This window comes from Pan troglodytes, chromosome 8 (assembly GCF_028858775.2).
Source record: "Pan troglodytes isolate AG18354 chromosome 8, NHGRI_mPanTro3-v2.0_pri, whole genome shotgun sequence".
Classification (NCBI taxonomy): domain Eukaryota; kingdom Metazoa; phylum Chordata; class Mammalia; order Primates; family Hominidae; genus Pan; species Pan troglodytes.
Window position 1 is genome coordinate 20,234,030 of NC_072406.2, and position 18,924 is coordinate 20,252,953.

General features: G+C 47.4%; 1 protein-coding gene across 8 annotated transcripts in view; it reads right to left on the minus strand.

Annotated features, from left to right (window-relative positions):
* Positions 1 to 18,714, minus strand: part of SFMBT2 (Scm like with four mbt domains 2) — a 254,614-nt gene extending 235,900 nt beyond the window's left edge. For 2 of the 8 annotated variants that reach the window (XM_063780425.1, XM_054660687.2), the window contains exon 1: positions 18,034 to 18,207. The gene's annotated coding sequence lies outside the window, so the exon portion shown is untranslated. Of the gene's footprint in view, positions 1 to 16,457; positions 16,584 to 18,033; positions 18,208 to 18,509 lie in introns of those variants that run through there. The other 6 variants (XM_063780421.1, XM_063780426.1, XM_063780429.1 and 3 more) reach the window with 6 other exon arrangements.
* Between the last annotated feature and the right edge of the window lie 210 nt (positions 18,715 to 18,924).

Sequence of the window (18,924 nt, forward strand, 5' to 3'; positions counted from 1 at the left end):
TTTGGGATTTCAAGTTTTACATTCACTGTTTTAACATACAGGGAATTTACACTCAAATATTTCATCAGTTACACCTCTCAGTTCATCCTCCTCACAATTAAACAATCCACTCCTATCTCATTAGATGTTTATATCCTGTCTATCCTATATATACAAGTAGGTGGGTATATATATATATAATTTTTTTTTTTTTGAGACAGAGTCTTGCTCTGTCGCCCAGGCTGGAATGCAGTGGTGTGATCTCAGCTCACTCAACCTCCGCCTCCCAGTTCAAGTGATTCTCCTGCCTCAGCCTCCCGAGTAGCTGGGATTACACGTGCATGTAACCACACCTGGCTAATGTTTGTATTTTTCGTAGAGACGGCATTTTGCCATGTTGGTCAGGCTGGTCTCAAACTCCTGACCTCAGGTGATCCACCCGTCTTGGCCTCCCAAAGTGCTGGGATTACAGACATGAGTCACCATGCCCGGCCTCATATATTATATTCTTACACATACAAGGCTGTTTCAGTTCACCAAACTTTCATTCAATAAGAAAAGTCAAAGGAACAGAAACTCTGCACACTGTTCACATACCCCTCTAGTTAAACAATAATTAAATTGGGGTCATTTAAGGTAGGTTTGCAAAGGGATAGCAGTGATTTTTTGCAGTCTCTAATGACTTTGTCGTCCCAGGCATTCTACTGTGAGCAGAACATACCTGAAAGTGCACACAGGTAGAAATCACTGTGGCAGAGGCTGCTAACTCCACCACCCCTGAATCTGTCTTCTACTTTGTCTACAGTAAGGAGTAACTGGCTGACCAAAACAACATTGCCCGGCTTTCCTTGTGGTTAGATGAATTCAAGTCACTAAGTTCTGCTAATGGGAGGTGTACGGGATTCACGTGTCCAACTACAGGGTGGAAGGGGCATGCCTTTGCCCTCTGACCCCTAGACCTAGGATCACCCAGCTGATTGTCCCCATGAACAGCAAAACAGAAGATACAGGGACTTGGTCCTGAGACTATAAGGCTGCTCTGCCAGCTCCAGGCCACTACATCAGAGGAAAATAAGCCACTCTCTTGTTGATGCCACTCTAACTTTGGGTCGCTGATACACAGCCAATCCCAAATCCTAACAACTGTATCCTAGAAGTATTGTGATTTTTTTTTTCTTTAATTTGAGAAAGGGTCTCACTCTGTCACCCAGGCTGGAGTGCGGTGCTTCGATCTCGGCTCGCTGCCTCCGCCTCCCGGGTTCAAGAGATCCTCCTAACTCAGCCTCTCAAGTAGCTGGGATTACAGGCGCGCCACCATGTCTGGTAGAGACAGGGTTTCACCATGTTGCCCAGGCTGGTCTCGAATTCGTGGGCTCAAGCAATCCACCCACCAGCACACCCAGTGAGATGATTTTTTATATCAGAGTTACATCTGCATATAATTTTGAAAGCCAAATATTCTCTATAAGGCCTGTGCATCGATGCCCACCCCCTAAAAATCAAACCCAGTCATCTCCTGCTTCTCCCGCGTCCCCATCTCCTGCTTGGGGACCACTTTTGCTCTCTCAGCCGACTGTTCTGGCATTCCTCTCCACTCTCGGGGAACACACCACTTCCTAGTTCTTCCATATCTGTCATTATTAGGTGATGCCTACTGGTCACATGACCCCCACCCCCCAACAACTCCCCGACACGCTCACCCCCCTGGCAGCTCCCACTGCATCCTTAGGTCTCTGCAAACATGCCAGGAGTGACTACTCTCAGTGCACACAACTCTCCCCTGTCATTAATAATGGTCTTGTTTATTCCAAGGCCTTCATTTTCTATGTATTTATCACCAATTCAAATCCAAATTTTTCATAAACTGTCTAAAGCACCTGTCCATAAATTGAGGTATATAGGTACTGCTTTCATTTCATCTTGAAGCAATGTCTACTGGGGCCTTCCTTTCTGCTATAATCTACACGAACTGCTTCTCTGCCTGGGACACCAATGTTAGCCTGCAGTCTCACCTCCCCTCCCTCTGTTACACAGAGGGCCTCTTGTCTGCTTCTCTCTTAGTGTCTGGCTCCTGATGAAGAAACACACCCTCCAACAGATTCCTAAGAAAGGATTTATGTGGAAACTCTGGATGGGTGGCGTGTCTTTAACCTATTCTATTTCACCACTAGTGTAGGTGGGTAGAGAATGCTACGTTGGGCCGGGCACAGTGGCTCATGTCTGTAATCCCAGCACTCTGGGAGGCCAAGGTGGGTGGATTACCTGAGGTCAGGAGTTCGAGACCAGTCTGGCCAACATAATGAAACCTCGTCTCTACTAAACATACAAAAGCTAGCCCAGCATGGTGGCGCGCACCTGTAATCCCAGCTACTCAGGAGGCAGAGGCTGCAGTGAGCAGCCACTGCACTGCAGCCTGGGTGACAGAGCAAGATTCCACCTTGGAAAAAAAAAAAAGAATTCTACATTGGAAAAACGTCCTCCCTCAGAATCTTGAGGGCTTCCCTCCATGGCCGTCTGGCTTCCATCGTTGAAGTGTCTGATGCTGTCCTAATTAGGGGACTTTTTGACATTTCTGAAATCTCACAATAATGTGCCTGGTGGCACCCTATTGGTGAGTGACTTCTTTCAAGATTGAAATTCAGGTTCTTCAGCTCTAGGATATTTTCTTGAATTATTGCTAATTTCCTCATCTCCGTTTTCTCTTTCATTCTAAGAGTCATTCAAATGCTAGACTTCTTCAATTTCCTTAATTTTCCCCTTTATCGTCTATCACTTTATTTTGTTTAATCCACCATCTGGGATATTTCCTCAACTTTCTCTCTAACCCTTCCATTGAGTTTTACATTTTAATTTCTAAAAGCTCTTTTTTTTTTTTTTAATGCTTGTAACAGTCTCCGTTTTCATCCTATCCTGTTTTTGTTATGTGGATGTAAAATTTTCTATTATATCCCTAAGGCTATGAATGTTTTTTAGATTTTCTTCGCTCCTTCATAGACGTTATGTTTCTCTCTGTTAGTTCTGGTGTCTACTTTTATATTACTGCTTCCCTTAGTAGTCTAGTAATTCGTAGATGTTTGCTGATGTTGCAGAGTAGGAAATTAAAAGGCTGACTGGGCCAGGTGAGGTGGCTCACACGTGTAATCCCAGCACTTTGGGAGGCCAAGGCAGGAGGTTCAGCTGAAGTTAGGAGTTCGAGACCAGCCTGGCCAACATGGTGAAACCCTGCCTCTACTAAAAGTACAAAAATTAACCAGGTATGGTGGTGGGCACCTGTAATTCCAGCTACTAGGGAGGCTGGAATTACAGGATTCTCAAGGGAGAATCGCTTGAACCCAGGAGATGGAGGTTGCAGTGAGCCAAGATTGCGCCACTGCACTACAGCCTGGGCGACAGAGCGAGACTGTCTCAAACAAGACAAAACAAAGGCTGACTGGTATCTCTGAGCACACGGTGGAGGTTGTTATGTATAGAGATCTGCCGGGTCATCCAGGGAGGAAACCCCAACGTTAGTGAATTTATGACTTTTCTGTTAGTTGGTCAAATTACACAGAAAAGGACTCCTCATTTTCCAGTACATAAATGCCTACAGTTTCCCGCCCACTGTCACTGATTTAGAATCTGGCATCCCAAACAGACACAATCAGTTTCTTCCCCAATATTAGGCAAATTTGGCTAGAAGAAAGATCTCCCTCTTAAATTCAAAGCAATAAAGATAAGTCCAGTTCCAATTTCAGATTTCCAGTTACAAGAGTTAATAAATTCTCTCCTTCCCTTATACTAATTCTAATATAGCATTTTCCACTTTGTTTTTGTCTTATTAGACACAAGAAATGTAAAACTATCATTGTGCATATACACCATGGAATCCTATGCAGCCATAAAAAAGGATGAGTTCATGTCCTTTGTAGGGACATGGATGAAGCTGGGAAGCATCATTCTGAGCAAACTATCGCAAAGGCAGAAAACCAAACACCACATGTTCTCACTCATAGGTGGGAATTGAACAATGAGAACACTTGGACACAGGGTGGGGAACATCACACGCTGGGGCCTGTCGTGGGGTGGGGGGATGGGGGAAGGGGGGAGGGATAGCATTAGGAGATATACCTAATGTAAATGACGAGTTAATGGGTGCAGCACACCAACATGGCACATGTATAAATACGTAACAAACCTGCACGTTGTGCACATGTACCCTAGAACTTAAAGTATAATAAAAATAAAAAACAAAATAAAATAAACTATCATTGTGCAATTGGAATCATCCAAACTCAAGTGAAAAAGTGAAACTTTAAACTGTGATAACAAAGCTACGTAAGCATTAGAAATCATTCTCATCTCCATTCATCAGGCCCCCCCAGGCTCACTGCTGAGGAAGGACTCACTACAGTGAAAGCCACCAATGACTCAGACCTTCCAAACTGATCTGCCTTCAAGAGGTCCAAGAAAATAGCATTTGTGCTAAGTAATAACATGCTCAATTTCAGGCTTGCCACTCTGCAAAGGGAAAGGGCTTGCGGTTGTTTGTTGTTGTTTTTTTGTTTTTTTTTTTTAATGACTCAGAAAAGATAATATTCTCCCAATCAAAATAAAATATGAAGGTCTAAGCGAAAAGCTTGTGAAATTCCAGACATGCTGTAGCCACCCTTGGAAATCTAGCACGTCTAAATCACAGAGAAAGCTGTCTCATTTCACACTCCAGGAATTTCAAAATGAGCACAGGCATCTATGCTGAGACCTTTCAAAATATTTCAATCAAAATGGAAAAATCTCAAAGGATTCTGAAAAGAGGTACCACCAAATTTTGAGCCGAATCTTGGTCTCTGAAAATCACTGTTTCCATGTTCCTAAGAAGCAGCATACAAACAACAGCCCGGAATCGCAGCAGTACCAGGAAGAACCGCATCTGTAAATGGCTTTGAAGATGAAAAGCCGTGTTAAGTGCCAAGCACTATTATCAACGCGAGCTTTCTTCTATTTATACTCGCCCTGTCACCCGGGTCACTCTGCTAATAATACCTGACTAAGTACATCTCTCCCCCACTCTCACCAGCCAACTCACAGCCTTTCTAAGAAGAGACAAGCCCTGCCTCATCCCATCATCAAGTGAGACGAGCTGATTGTTCGGGGCAGAAGTTCACCTTGCCATCCGCCATATGCTCAGAGCTTGATTTACCTTGATTAGGACAGCAATTTACTCACCATTTTTCAACCAGGCTTACATTGGTTTCCACTCAAAATAGATTGAAATCTGACACAAATTGCTGCCCTGGCATAAGAAATGCTAATTTTTTAAATCAGATTCATGCCTCAATACTAGGAAATAAGATCCATTGGGGATAATAGGCACTCTAGGAGTAAATACCTCCTATTCACACAATAACATTCACTGTCTTCTAATTCATGGTTTTCACTGTCACCTCTTAACCTCCCAATCAAACAGTACATATTGCCCAAGAGCATAAGGTGAACAAATCAGTTGTTCAAAAATGGGTATGTGCAAAATGAGAAAAACAAGAGGCTTCCAAGTTAGTTGCTCAGGAAGAGAAAACAAAGTGCACCATCTTGAAAGTCGGTTTATTTACTCTTTGCCAACAAATTATTTATTTACTATAAAGAAGGATGAAGTTTTACAATACCCAATTAAATACTACAACACAACAGGTCTTTGCATCAAGGTACTTCTTGTACCAGATATTTACACCCGAGCCACAAAGGTCATTCCCATCCTTAGCTAAGCAGAAGACTGAGTTTGGTCAAAGGGCCTTTTTTTTTTATTTTTGTGGGTACATGGTATAAATGGGGCCTTATTTAAAATGCAGCAGTTTTAGAATTAGCAGAGATGTAGTCATACTGGGTTCAAACCTATTGGACAAACCCTACATACAGGATTTCTCTGTCCCTTATAAATATTAAAAGGAATAAATTAGAGCATCCCCCCAGGTTTGTAAAAAGAGCTAAGTAAACCTTATATTCCCCAATAGATTTGTGTAATGCATTACATACACATGCAGATAAGTCATTTTTAGTAGATCATGTGTTGTCCATACCGCCGTGAGACTCAAAAAGTAAAGAAACTTACAAGGAAGGCTTCTGTAAGCCAGACATGCATGGATAATGCCTAATTAGGGCATAATTTTCTGGGTGGATTTTAAGAATTGATCACTTCAAGCCAAACAAACACACAGCAATGATGCTTGAGAGGTGCCACAAAGTCCAAAATACCAAAGGAAGTTATTCTCCCACTGTCAACCAAAATACCAATAACGAAGAGAAGAAGAGTCCCAACACTGTGAAGATATCAGCCAGCGGGAAACCCTCGCCTGTGGAGCCCTGCATTGTAGCTGGAGATTCCTACAACTAGAGTGCATAGATATCTCCTATCCACCAAGTTTTTTGGGGTTTTGTTTTGTTTTGTTTTTTGAGACGGAGTCTCGCTCTGTCACCCAGGCTGGAGTGCAGTGGCGTGATCTTGGTTCACTGCAACCTCTGCCTCCTGGGTTCAAGCGATTCTCCTGCCTCAGCCTCCCAAGTACCTGGGATTACAGGCGCCCACCACTATGCCCAGCTAATTTTTTATTTTTAGTAGAGACGGGGTTTCACCATGTTGGCCAGGCTAGTCTTGAGCTCCTGACCTCAAGTGATCCGCCTGCCTCAGCCTCCCAAAGCGCTGGGATTACAGGAGTGAGCCACTGCGCCCAGCCTATCCACCAAATTTTATAAATTATATCATTTAAGTGCATGAAGGAAGTTTACTAGAGTCGCCTGAAAATCATTATGCAAAGTAAATAAAAACACCCTCACTTACTATGGTCAGTAAAGAACTCGGAAAATGTGCAGGACTCGGCAGGAGGCCTGGGTCCATATGGTAACATCTTATCAGGCACCCGAATGTGCTCCTGGCCTTTAAGTGCCCCAAGCAACACTGTCCTCAGCTGCAAAAAGAAGGGACTGTCCTAGAAGCTTCCTCACTCTCATCTCCCACTCAAGCATGTCAGGGAAGGTAGGTTTCCACTCACCTTCCTTGTTAAAACCAAGAGGATGTGGTAGGAGGAAACAATAGAGCATCCACTAGGATGGAACAGAGACTGAAAGAAGCGAATAGTCACCATGGTCTGAGCCAGATCACAAAAGCTTTCATCGAAAAGGTGGATCTGAGCCAGGTCTGGAGAAAACTGTGATGTTTGACAAGCCGGAGGAATGGGAGGCTCCTCCAGGCTAAGGGGCAGGCAGGGTGAGCTCAGCCTCTCTGGTCCCAGAGCCTGCACTGGGAAATGGGCAGGAGAACCTGAAAAATATGTAGTGGCCAGTTGACACGTGGCCCTGAGTGCCCAGCTGGCTATTCAAAGACCTAATCTCATCACTTGTACAAGGCCACTGAAGTTCGCAGCGGTAGAGGAAGGAAGAGGGAAAGAAGATGTTCTGCACTTTCCAGCTCTCTGGGAAGCGCACAGCACAGTTCAGTCAGTCTTAAAGGCAATGAATGACAAGGACCAAATCCCAAGCTTCGCCGTAAACACTGTCTGTTTCTGTACAAGGCCATCTCCTTCTCCAAGCAGCAGCGTGGAGGGCTGTGATGGTTATCTCTCATTCCAGGGTTGGCTATCTTTCAATAATTGTCCCACAGAGGGTAGATTAGGGAGAAGGCGAGAAGAGAAAAAAACGCCAAATTGCTCCACAGCTGTCGGCTTCTATGAAGTTGATGGCATCCAGAGGTTGGCATCTCCTCACCTAAAGGCAGGGGGCACAGGCTTGGCAGGGATTAGCTCCTCCAGGGCGTCAGGCCTCCCAGACTCTTGAAAGCTGTCAGCTTCAACAGCAAACCCTGGCAGCTGCATTTGGTCGAACTTCTTTTCCTTTTAATTAGCACAGGGACATGAGGATGCTTCTCAGAAGAGCCTGCCTGGCTTGGGGCCTCCTCTGCTGCCTCCTCCACTCAGTTAGAAAAGCCCTGTCCTTGGAAAGTCTCAAGGATCTCACCTGTCACAGAGCAAACATCTCAAAAAGCATCCCCCCCGGCCAGGCGCGGTGGTTCGCGCCTGTAATCCCAGCACTTCAGGAGGCCGAGGCGGGCGGATTACCTGAGGTCAGGAGTTCAAGACCAGCCTGGTCAACATGGTGAAACCCCGTCTCTACTAAAAATACAAAAATTAGCCAGGCATGGTGGCACATGCCTGTAATCCCAGCTACTTGGGAGGCTGAGGCAGGAGAATTGCTTGAGCCCGGGAAATGGAGATTGCTATGAGCCGAGATCATGCCACTGCACTCCAGCCTGGCCAACAGAGTGAGACTCTGTCATAAAAAAAAAATAAAAATAAAAAGCATCCCCTCCAAAAAGAGCCCAAGTGGTAAGTCTCTCAAGCACGCACCTTTTTACGCACTTGGGACCTTAAAAGGCTCCTTTTCATTAGGTCAATGGGAAAATTAAGGCTGAGGCTGCAAGTGAGATGAGCAAAGACCAAACATGTAGGATACAGACTACACCTCTCAACCATAACATTCGTGTTGACCTTCTCTGAGCAAATACATCCAGGTCAAAGGACACAACAGGATTCAACCCACAGCTTCCAGCACACGGAGCTGGAGGAGTGATCTTAACACCTCCTGTTTGTTTATAAATACAATATGTACTATGAAAGAACAATTATGATTAAAGTATCTCCACAGGCAGATAAAGTTTAACTTAGGGAATTAAAACCAACGATGAAAGTAATTGACAAAAGAAGGAGGCTGCCCAGAAAGTAAACGTTGCCCTCTGATGTCCTCATGTATATTCATGAACTCTGCCCCTCTGGTTCAGACATCCACAGGGTGATGGGCTCAGGATCAACCCTGATCTTCCTCCCCAAAACCTCCTTCCAAAGACTCCTCTTTCCCACTTCTCTGTGCTTAGGAAGGTGAACTCAGTCTCTTCCTGCAGGTACAAATGCAAACACTACCATAATCCAAGCTAAATTTTGGCAGTGTGCTTTTCGTTCTATGCCCTTGCCTTTTTCTGTGGCTAACTCCACAGTGCGCCATTCCACGGGACATTTCTCCATGTGTTCCGCACAACCATGCATCTCATTCCAACAGAATACCAACTGCAGGCTATTTAGAACGGTCTCCTACGAATGTCTGTCTTTAATTGAAGAACTGCAACCTAAGCCATGTACCAATTGGTACCATTTATATCCAGTGACAGATATAATGCAGACAGGAGACGGAGAGCTCTTGCATTGCCATGGAGTAGTTCTGTTTGGTACACAGGCAAGATGGTGACTACTGAGTATTTAACATTAAAAAAAAAAAAAAGCCCACCTGGAAAGAAATGTCCTTTCCAATCTGGAGATGGGAAAAAATAAAAATGACTCCAAATACAAATGCTTCCTCTACAGTTGTGAAGTGTGTACCTTGTAAAAGAGTCACAGAGATTTTTCTCTAATGAAAAGATAGTATATTTGTCCCAGTGCCAAAAGCTTAAGTAAACATGTCTTCCGCCTTTTAAAGCAGGTTTTTAAACTATACTTGCGCCCAGCAAATATTCTATTCTGCCATCCATCGCAGGAAAAATCAAATATAGAGGAGGGTGAAGATGAAAGGGATTAGCCGGGGTCACACCAAAAGCCCTAAACCAGAAATGGGGTTTCTGAATTCCCAGGACTTGGTTTACTCCAACCATCAAACTATGGTTTATTTATAATACCCCAAATTTAGTGCACTTTCTAAAAATAATACCAACTGTGAAAATTCAGCCACTTCAATTTGGCAAAATTTGACTTTTTCCCTGGTCCATTAAAAGAAGTAGAGTTATTTTCCACCAATACAGAGCAAGAGCCTTTGATTCTCCACCTTCATAGTCCCAGGCCAACAGTACCACGGAAGGGGTCTACAAGCAGCTGGCAAGACTGAGGAGGCACAAAACTGTGTGTACCTGGGGCTCGCAAAAAGAGCAGCTGTGGTGTCAGTCTTCAGTTTTCTACATGAAAAGGAAATAATCCAATAAAAGACCAAAAACTAAAGTTCACTCTAAAATGTCCTCATCAGTGGCCAACACTGTTTAGAAGAAAAAATTCTAGCTCTCTTCCCCCAGCTTTCGATAGTGTCTTCTTCATTTCTCCCAAAGGCTTTTATTTAAAACATATTCTTACCTACATTCAGGGGGATAAAACTGATTTATATTGAAACCAATTATTTTCTAATCAAGATGAAATTTCAGAAATTCAACACTTTTCAAATCTTAAATGGTCAATTCATATGACAGTAAACAACATTGGGTCCTAACTGAGCATCTGCACTTATACATTTAAAAACAGTAATGTAAGCTTCATTGAAAAGCTCTGCTCTCCCACAGCCATCTGAACGAAAAACAAAAAGAGAACAATCTAGTCTTACCCTATTTCAAAATTAACTACTAAACACAAACCCTATTAGAATGACCCTGTATAACCTCTCCCAAGACTCAATCAAACTCCTTATCAATAAAATAAATATAACAGCCCCCACCTACAAAAATTAAGTAAGTGAATGGTTTAAAGTGCTAGGCAAGACCAGGCATGGTTGCTCACACCTGGAATCCCAGCACTTTGGGAGGCTGAGGCGGGAGGATCACTTGAGGTCAGGAGTTCAACACCAGCCTGGCCAACATGGTGAAACCCCATCTCCACTAAAAACAGAAAATTAGCTGGGTGTGGTGGTGTGCGCCTGTAGTCCCAGCTACTTGGGAGGCTGAGGGGGGAGAATTGCTTGAACCCAGGAGCCAGAGGTCGCAATGAGCCGAGATCGCAGCACTGCACTCCAGCCTGGATGACAGAGCCAAAGTCTGTCTCAAAATAAGTAAATAAATAAAAATAAATAAAGTGCTACACAAGTATCTCACACACAGTAGTAAGCAATCAAGAGGTTACAATCTTAAGACAATGTATAAGACTAGGATTTCAAATCTAGCTCTCTCTCCTGCTGGCTGGCGCTCTGGGCAAGTAACTCAAGCTCTCTAATGCCTGTCTCCTCTGTAAAAGGAGGATGACAAAACTCTCCTAAAATAGATGAAATATAAATATGAAGCAACAAGAAGAGTCACTGGCCAACAGCAGATATTTAAATAAGCAGCTTTTTTTTATTTTTAAAAGTATTTGAAGGACTGGATTGGAATGCTCCTAACACAAAGAAATGATACATGCTTGAGGTGATGGATCCCAATGACCCTGATTTGATCATTCCACACTGTATGCTTGTATCGAAATATCACATGCACCCCACACATATGTATGATTAGTATGTATCCATAAAAGCTTCTTAAACATCTAAAAATATTTTTAAAATAAAGAGTATTTGGAGTAAACAGGTAATTTCACATCAGATTAATTCACAATCCTTTCACTGCTAAATCTCTAGACCTACAATCTAAATGTCCCATTCCTTGCAGGTGCTCATTTAAGTTATACCTAAAACAAGACTTTGTAGGAACCTAGAGTTGGAATTCCACACTCTTGTATCATACCTTAAAGTATTCAGTTCATATATTAGTGTTGATTGAAGTGGAGGGGAAAGAAAACAACTTGCCAAGTTTGGCAGAAAGCAGGGAAGGCATACCTTAATATCTGTTTATAAGACATCTTTTTCTTGGCCAATAAAACTACAGGGAAAAACTCACAAGATGAAAACCTGCCGCTTCTCCCCCATGTCCCACACCTCCATACACTTCTTGTCTAATCACAGTTGCTAACATTATTTGTCCTACTTTGCAGAAGTCACCAAATGCTTTAGCAAGCCCTGGATCTATCAAAATGTGTCATTTTTGCTTTTCAGAAAATGAGAAAGGAATGAAACAGAAAAACACAATGGATTCTTTCTTTAATCAATGTCAAAGACATCTATCTCATCACATGAATGGAAGCCTAGACGTGTCATCTCATCAATAACCTGAGGGACCCTAACCATCAGTGCATATTGACATATTACCGCTTTTGCTTTTTAAAATTTACTACAGGCCAACCAGATGGGAAGTGTTAAGGTGGCATCTTTTCATCAGCACAGTGATGAACTGATCATGCAAAGCCAATCCTGAAGGATTTTACTTGGAAACATTACATGAATCATGTGACACATTCTTTCTTATACTAAAAGTTCTAAGCAGACTATCTTCCCTTCCTTACAATACAGTCTTGTAAACATCTTATTTACACTTGACTTAAACATAGAACCAACACTTGTTTTAGCCAACAAGAGTATTTTTCTTAGGAATTGTCCCAGAAATTTTTAGTCTAACAAAGAGAGGAAGTACTGCCCAGTGGCCAAACCTGAACCCTAGGAACGGAAAACCTTGAACTTCAGAGTGGATGCTCACACTCACTTGCTGGCTACCAGAAGGCTGCAATCATCATCCATATCATAAACATGGACCCATGAGGTCCAAGCACCCTCCCATCTGGAATGGTGGGGTACACTGTGCTATCTGGAAGAGTCTCTTTGAGTCTGGAAATTATTAGAACAAGATGACATCAGGTGTTTCCTCATGGCTTGTATTCAAAGGCACACTGCTCTAACCCAGTCCATACCTTTATGGGGTTATGTGGGAAGGCCACATATGTATAAGCCTCCATCTTCTCTACCCTTCGCCTTTTCCAGAGCACAGATGAAAACACGACCCCATGTGGAGCTTACCTCACTTAACAATAGCACTTTACTCTGCAGCAGGGACCCACAGCTCAGCTGCTGCCTTCACAAGCACTGTTGCGCATGGATGTCACCTAAGGCCAGTCAGGTTTTCATCATCCTTTAGGGGAACATGAGTATGAAAGATGAATCGCTTGGGCCTATCTGCATAGATGTACTGAATCACAGATGTATTTTTCCCAGATAGAAGCACAGTGATCTTTGAGTGACATTCCAGGCTAGCACCTTTATTTTGTAGATAAGGAGGTTGAGGCTGAGAAAGATGACTCACTTGTCCCAGATCCCACAGCTGAACAGAACCATCTCCACCTAGACACTAGGCCCGATTCCCCCCCCCCACCCCCCTCTCTCTGTCAGGAATCTTCCTTACCAGCTAGTGTTAACACATCCTGGATTACCAAACTGAATACACACATTGACTTCCTGGTTTGTTGTGACGCATAATTTCCCAACTTTTTTTTTTTTTAATTTGTATGATGGGGGCAGTAAGTTGCTGCTGAGGCAACATAGATATAAGAATGGTTAGAAAAACCACAAAATGCATCCTGAATTACAGGTCCCAATGCCATTTTGGTACAAAAACCTTTATGACTTCTTACTTTAGGGCAGAGTAAAATTTCCTTCTGACCACTGCACCCATGAACCTCAAAAGTACAGAGTAATAAAATATAAAGAGAGAAATGTCCAACCCTAGTATACTAGAACTGTAGGTCATTCAAATCCCACAGTGAACTATTTTTGTTCAAATTATTTAAAAAAAGAAAAAGAAAGAAAACTCTGATAATCTGACAAAAATTTTTAGGCATAAGTGTAGGGCCTGGGGAGAGTAAATTTCCTTTACGGACTTCTTAGATCCCAAAAGTATCCTGTATCAATTACATGGAACCTCATTTTCTTACTGCTCAAAGCAATGCTTCCATCGCTCACTATTTCTTCTCAAATGTGTGAGTCCTTTGGGGGCAGTGGTTTAAAAATAAAAAAAAAAAGCCACCTTAGCTAGAGTGGGCAGCAATGGAAAAATGGATAAATGTTTAGTACTCCCAGGAAAGCTTTATGATGAAAACGAAACAGGGAAGAGTCAGGAACCTTTTCTGGCTTTTTAAAAGTCTTGACTTTTAAGTCAAGAATCGTGAAGCCAGTTATTTATAACAACCAATGTTAAAAAAAAAAATAGTCTATAATGTCTGCAAGAACGCAGGAAGAGGAAAAACTCTGCGATGTATGACTTCCATCATTACTGAAACGCATCTCCAGCAGGACCTGCTGTTTGAGGTTCAGGATGGATGTATCCCAATGGGAAATGGGAAACAGTTCCCACCTCAGCAGGCCTCCACCGGCACTTCTACAGCAACACACATCAGAACAGAGTGGTTGACCACTCTCTATTCCAGGATGGGGGCTGCGAGACCCCCGGCTCGGGGCAGTGTTCTGCACCGGCCCAAGAATGGGTCCTGCAAGCAGTAAACTCTTTGGTGGGGACCTGGAGGGGTGGCGGGGGGGGGGGGGGGGGAAGGGGGGAAGTGCGTGGGTGTCTCCCACTCTCTTGCAGGCAGGCAGCTTGGTCCCAGCAAGAGCAAAGATAAGATCTGAGACGGTATTTATTTATGGAAGGGAGAAAGCAGAGTGTGTGCAAATTTAATGCTTAGTAGGGAAAAAGCGGGAGACCTCCTATCTCCAGGGCGGGCCTAGGGAACAATTCCTGCTGAGCAACAACGCCTCTCCCCTCCCCCACCCCACTTACCCGCTCAACTCCCTCCCCACCCCCAACAGCCTCCCCAGGAAACGAGGCCACATTTAAGCCTGCTTTCTCCTTTTCTCCGACCTGCTGGAACATGGGTTCTTTCCCTTGGTGTAGACACGCTAGTAGGTCTCCCAGTTCCCTTCTCTACGGTGCAAGAGTGGAGGGGGGATGGAGAGTGGTGGGCAGCGGCAACCGAGCCAGATCCAAGAGGGGTCGGCCTCGTCTAAATTGGTTTCCCACCAATGGCCTCGGATCAGCCGCGGCTGTGCTGCGGGAGCCCTCAGGACGCTGCTGGGGTTGGTGCGCGGGGCCCCGGAACCCCAAACCCGGCTCGGTTCGGCAAGGTTCAGGGAGACAAGGTAGAGAAGGCTGGGGTGAGCGAGAAGTCGGGCGGCTGATCGTCAGGGCCACGAGCCTCGCCTTGCCTTCTTGGAATCCCACCCAACTTTAAAGGCCCAAAGATCCCGAAAATTCCGAAAGCGAAACTGCGAGCTGGTCTCCAGAAGTTTGAGAACGGTCTCCCAGGCTTTCCAGCGTCGTCCCGGGATTCTCGGACACCACAAACGCCATCAACCACGAGCACCGGTGTCCGTGGCTATTGCCCCGCATGGTCCCCATCCGCGTCCCCGGGAACTCCCTCGGCTTTTCGCGCATCCAGGTCCCCAGCCCCAGCTACTGGTGCGCCCCGAGCCCCTAGGTGCCAGAGCGGTGGTCGGCCGGGCTCCTGCCCAGTCTCGGCTCCTCCCTCCTCCCCACCAGAAGGAAAAACTTGGGCCCTTCGAGAACCCTGTGGAATGTTCTTTGTAATCAACTGTACATCCGCTTCCACGGCACGGCCTCGTGCAAAATCGCGGGTTTCGGGGCCTTAGAGCAAATTGTGCGCTTGTCAGCGGCGACGTCAGGAGGACAAGGGGAGGGGTTCGCGGCTGAAACTGCAGCTTCGCAGCACAGAGCCATTTTAGGCTGCTCCCCACCTCGCGGGGCCCATGGGAAAGCCGTCCCCGGGAGGGCGCGCCCAAGCGCATGCTGGAGGAGCCACGGACGCGTCCTGGCCGGCTTGTCGCCATCGTTCAGCCTCGCTGCCCAGGTGGGAGGGGTCACCTGCCGCGGGGTCTCCAAGCCAGCGCCGCTTGCTCCCGGCCCCCACCCACTGACAGCACGGCGTCCGAGTGACCTTGTCTAGCCTCGTTCTGTGCTCCTGCAAACCACGTTGCTGCGCTAACTACAAACCTGGCCAACATGTATTTGTAACCCTATCATTTAAAAACGCTTCCAGGCACCTGGCCGCTGCCAGATCAGGTTCGCGGGCCCGGAGGAGGTCCTCCCACCTGCCCCCGCCAGCCCCGGGGACCGTGCGCGGCCTCCGTGTGGCCCCCGCCCACGAGGTCCCTCGGGCAGGAACCGCCGCGCGACCTCTGTTCAGCGGCCGCGTCCTGGCCACGGGCGACCCCTGTCGGGAACCCTGTTCCCGGCTAAGCTGCGTTCCCGCATTCCGGTGGCTCTCACCCGAGCTCGCGTTTGCTGGCTTTCCCTCTGGCTCCTCTGCCTGACCCCGATTTTGTCTCCGAACTCCACTCCCAGATCCTCCCCGCCCTGGAACGCCGACCTTTCCCCCGCACTTCGCCGCCCACTCACATCCCCCGGCGACTGCCCGGCCTCCATGCCCGCCAAGACAAGAAGACGCCCCTCTCCGATGCGCCGAGAGGGTTCCTAAGCCGAGCAAGGGGCAATTTCTTCCCCAAACGCTGTCCCCATCCCCCACCTTCCCTAGAGCGCGAAACCCAAAAGTAAGGAAGGCAACCCCTCGCCTCGACCCTACGTGCTTGTCTCCCAGAGCCGCGCGCTCCCGCCCTTCTGCCCCACCCCACCACCACCACCATCACCACCACCACCACTTTGGTCTTCTCCAAGCTTCGGTCCCGGTCCCCCACCTCCCACCCCAGAGAGGCGTGGAGGAAAGCAGGAGCCCACTATTAAGTGCAGCGCGCCCCCTGCACACACGAAATCCGGCTGGCGTCTGCAGCCCGATTGCACCCAATACCCGGGACAGTTAGTCCTTTTAATAAGCACCTCCTCGCCCTACCTACTCGGGGATCTACCCGCGCAGGATCCAGCACACACAAGGCGAGAGCTAGCTCGTCTCCTAGAAAGACAAAATAAATCACTCCCTCTGCCCTCATGTACTTTGCACCACGTGTCCGCAGTTTGTCACGTCAAATCATGGCAGGGTCTGGTTCCAAGACGCACACACACATTCGGGGTGGTTCTCTTTGACACACACACCCAAAAAAACTGCGCACATGCAGGCCTGCACACTAATCCACAGGCACACACGACAGTTGCGTTTCGGTGCCCTGGTCCGGGCCAGCGGCACTTCTCCATCCCTTTCCCCCCTAGCAATGGACTTGACACACAGACTCTAACCACGGAAAAAAAAAAAACGGGACAGCCCATTCCTTCTTTTTTTCCCCACTTAATTCGCTAAAGTGCTTCCTGGGGTAGCCAAAGAGAGTCGAAACTAAGGGGTGGAAACTTCAGCTGGGTTTTTTCCCACCTCAAAACCTTTATTTTCAGTTTTTAAAAGCCACCTTAGCCCGCCATATTGAAACTGGCACGGTTTCTAAAGACTCCTTCCCCGCAATTGTGGCGCTTCCAAGAAAACACGAGTACGGATCAGGCTCTGGATGAGTGTCCGGCCACCGAGAATCAGCCACTTCCCACCCTCCAGGATCCCCCAGCTCCCTCCAGCCCCTTCCCACCGCCCCTGGTCAAAATCAATAAATACATCTCGCAGTTCCTACAGTTGCATTTTGGCGGATTTCTGCAAAACATACACACACATACACATACCCACGCACGCATATTAAAAAATAAACTCCAGAACCAGCTCAAGTCAGCAATTTTGAAAGGGGGTCGAATAAGAGGAGACAACCGGAAAGCCCCTAAGTGACAGGATATTACTTTAAAGAGAAAATAATGAACAAAAAGACCATCCTCGCTGGAGCACGCTCCAAAACTACTACTGCCAATTTTATTTCAGTTGCTCAGGCAAATGTTTCCAAGGGGGCGATTCCGAATGTCTGCACGATTTTTACCCCCATGCCGGTCTCCGATTCCCCGTCCTCACCATCTTTTTCTCCCACCCAAACCAAAAGAAAGGGGAGACCCCAGCGCGGAGGAGACGCGGGAGCGCGGGATAGGTAGCAGCGGCGGCTGCGTCGCTAAAATGAGTGCAGAAACGAGGAAGGTGGGCGGCGGGAGGGGACAGGCTGCGCCCGGGGAAGGAGAACACTTTGCAACTCCGGACGGACTCCCGCACGGCTCGGCTTTTCCGAGCCCGGAGACGCAGGCGAAGGGGACCCGGGAAGCAAAAATGACAACCTGGAGCGCACAGAGGAGTTTGAAGCTTCGCTCAAGTGCAGTCGCTTTCTTCTCCTGCCCTTCTCTTTCGCTCCCCTGCACCCTCCCCAGCCTTCCCCCACCCGCCACCTCCAACCCCAGCTCCCTCAGGCTTCCTTTCTTTTTTTTTTTTTTTTTTTTTTTTCCTTTTTTTTCCTAGGCTGGAAAAAGCCCCTGACCGGCGCACTCAACCTGCGGGCCGAAGGGCTGCTCTCCGGCCAGCCTGGGCGCCGGGGACAGCAGCCGGCGCGGCGTCCTACCTGGTGAAGTTCGTCCTGTCCTCGGCGTGGACCCAGGCCCCGGTCGCCGCCCGGGAGGGCACCGGCCTCGCTCGCTTGCTCGCTCGCCCGCCCTTGCCCGCTCGCTCCCCGCCCGCCGCCTCCCTCGCGCGCCCGCTCCGGTCCTCCGGCTCCCACTACAGCTCATTCCAATATGGCATCCTCTCTGTGCGCATGCTCGGCGCTCTTTTTTTTTTTTTTAAGATTTTGTGTGTGTGTGTGTGTGTATGTGTGTGCGTGCGCGTGCAGCGAACTCCTTCAACGACCTTTTCCAGCGCTTGCAAAATTTCTTAAGCCAATTAGCCTGCGGGACGTGATCGGCTCCTTCCTCAGCCAGCTCCGCGCCATTCCCTGCGCCTAAGCAGGCGGGCACCCCCAGGACCCTGGGACCTTCCACGCCCACGCGGCCTCCTCCCCACCGCGCTCCCCTTCCTCCTTTTTGTGAGCTCCCTCCATACATGATCTGCAGAAAGTTCCCATCGCGGGCGTTTCCGCACACCCCTCCGCAAGGACAACTGGGCAAACTCCCGTTTCCCTGGCCGCGGTTCGTGAGCTGGGTTTCCAATGGCTCAGTCGACCGTGTGCACAAACTTGCGCTTTATCCGCCGGGGATCGCTGAGAGCGGAGATAAATTCAATCCCCAGGGCAATCTTGGCCCCGCCCGCCCCACCCCACCCTGTGCTTAAATAGAGCCTTTCTTGAAGCTGCGAACATTTCCAGGCCCCTCGGGCAAGGCTGGAGGGGCCGAGGAGAGCTATTCGAGGGAAAGGTGCCCCGAGGGGCAGGAAATTAAGTTGGGGCTGCCCGGGCGAGCTGCCAGGTAGCCGTGCTCGCCACGGCGTCTCATGGGGCACCTAGCTAGTGGCGGGCCTC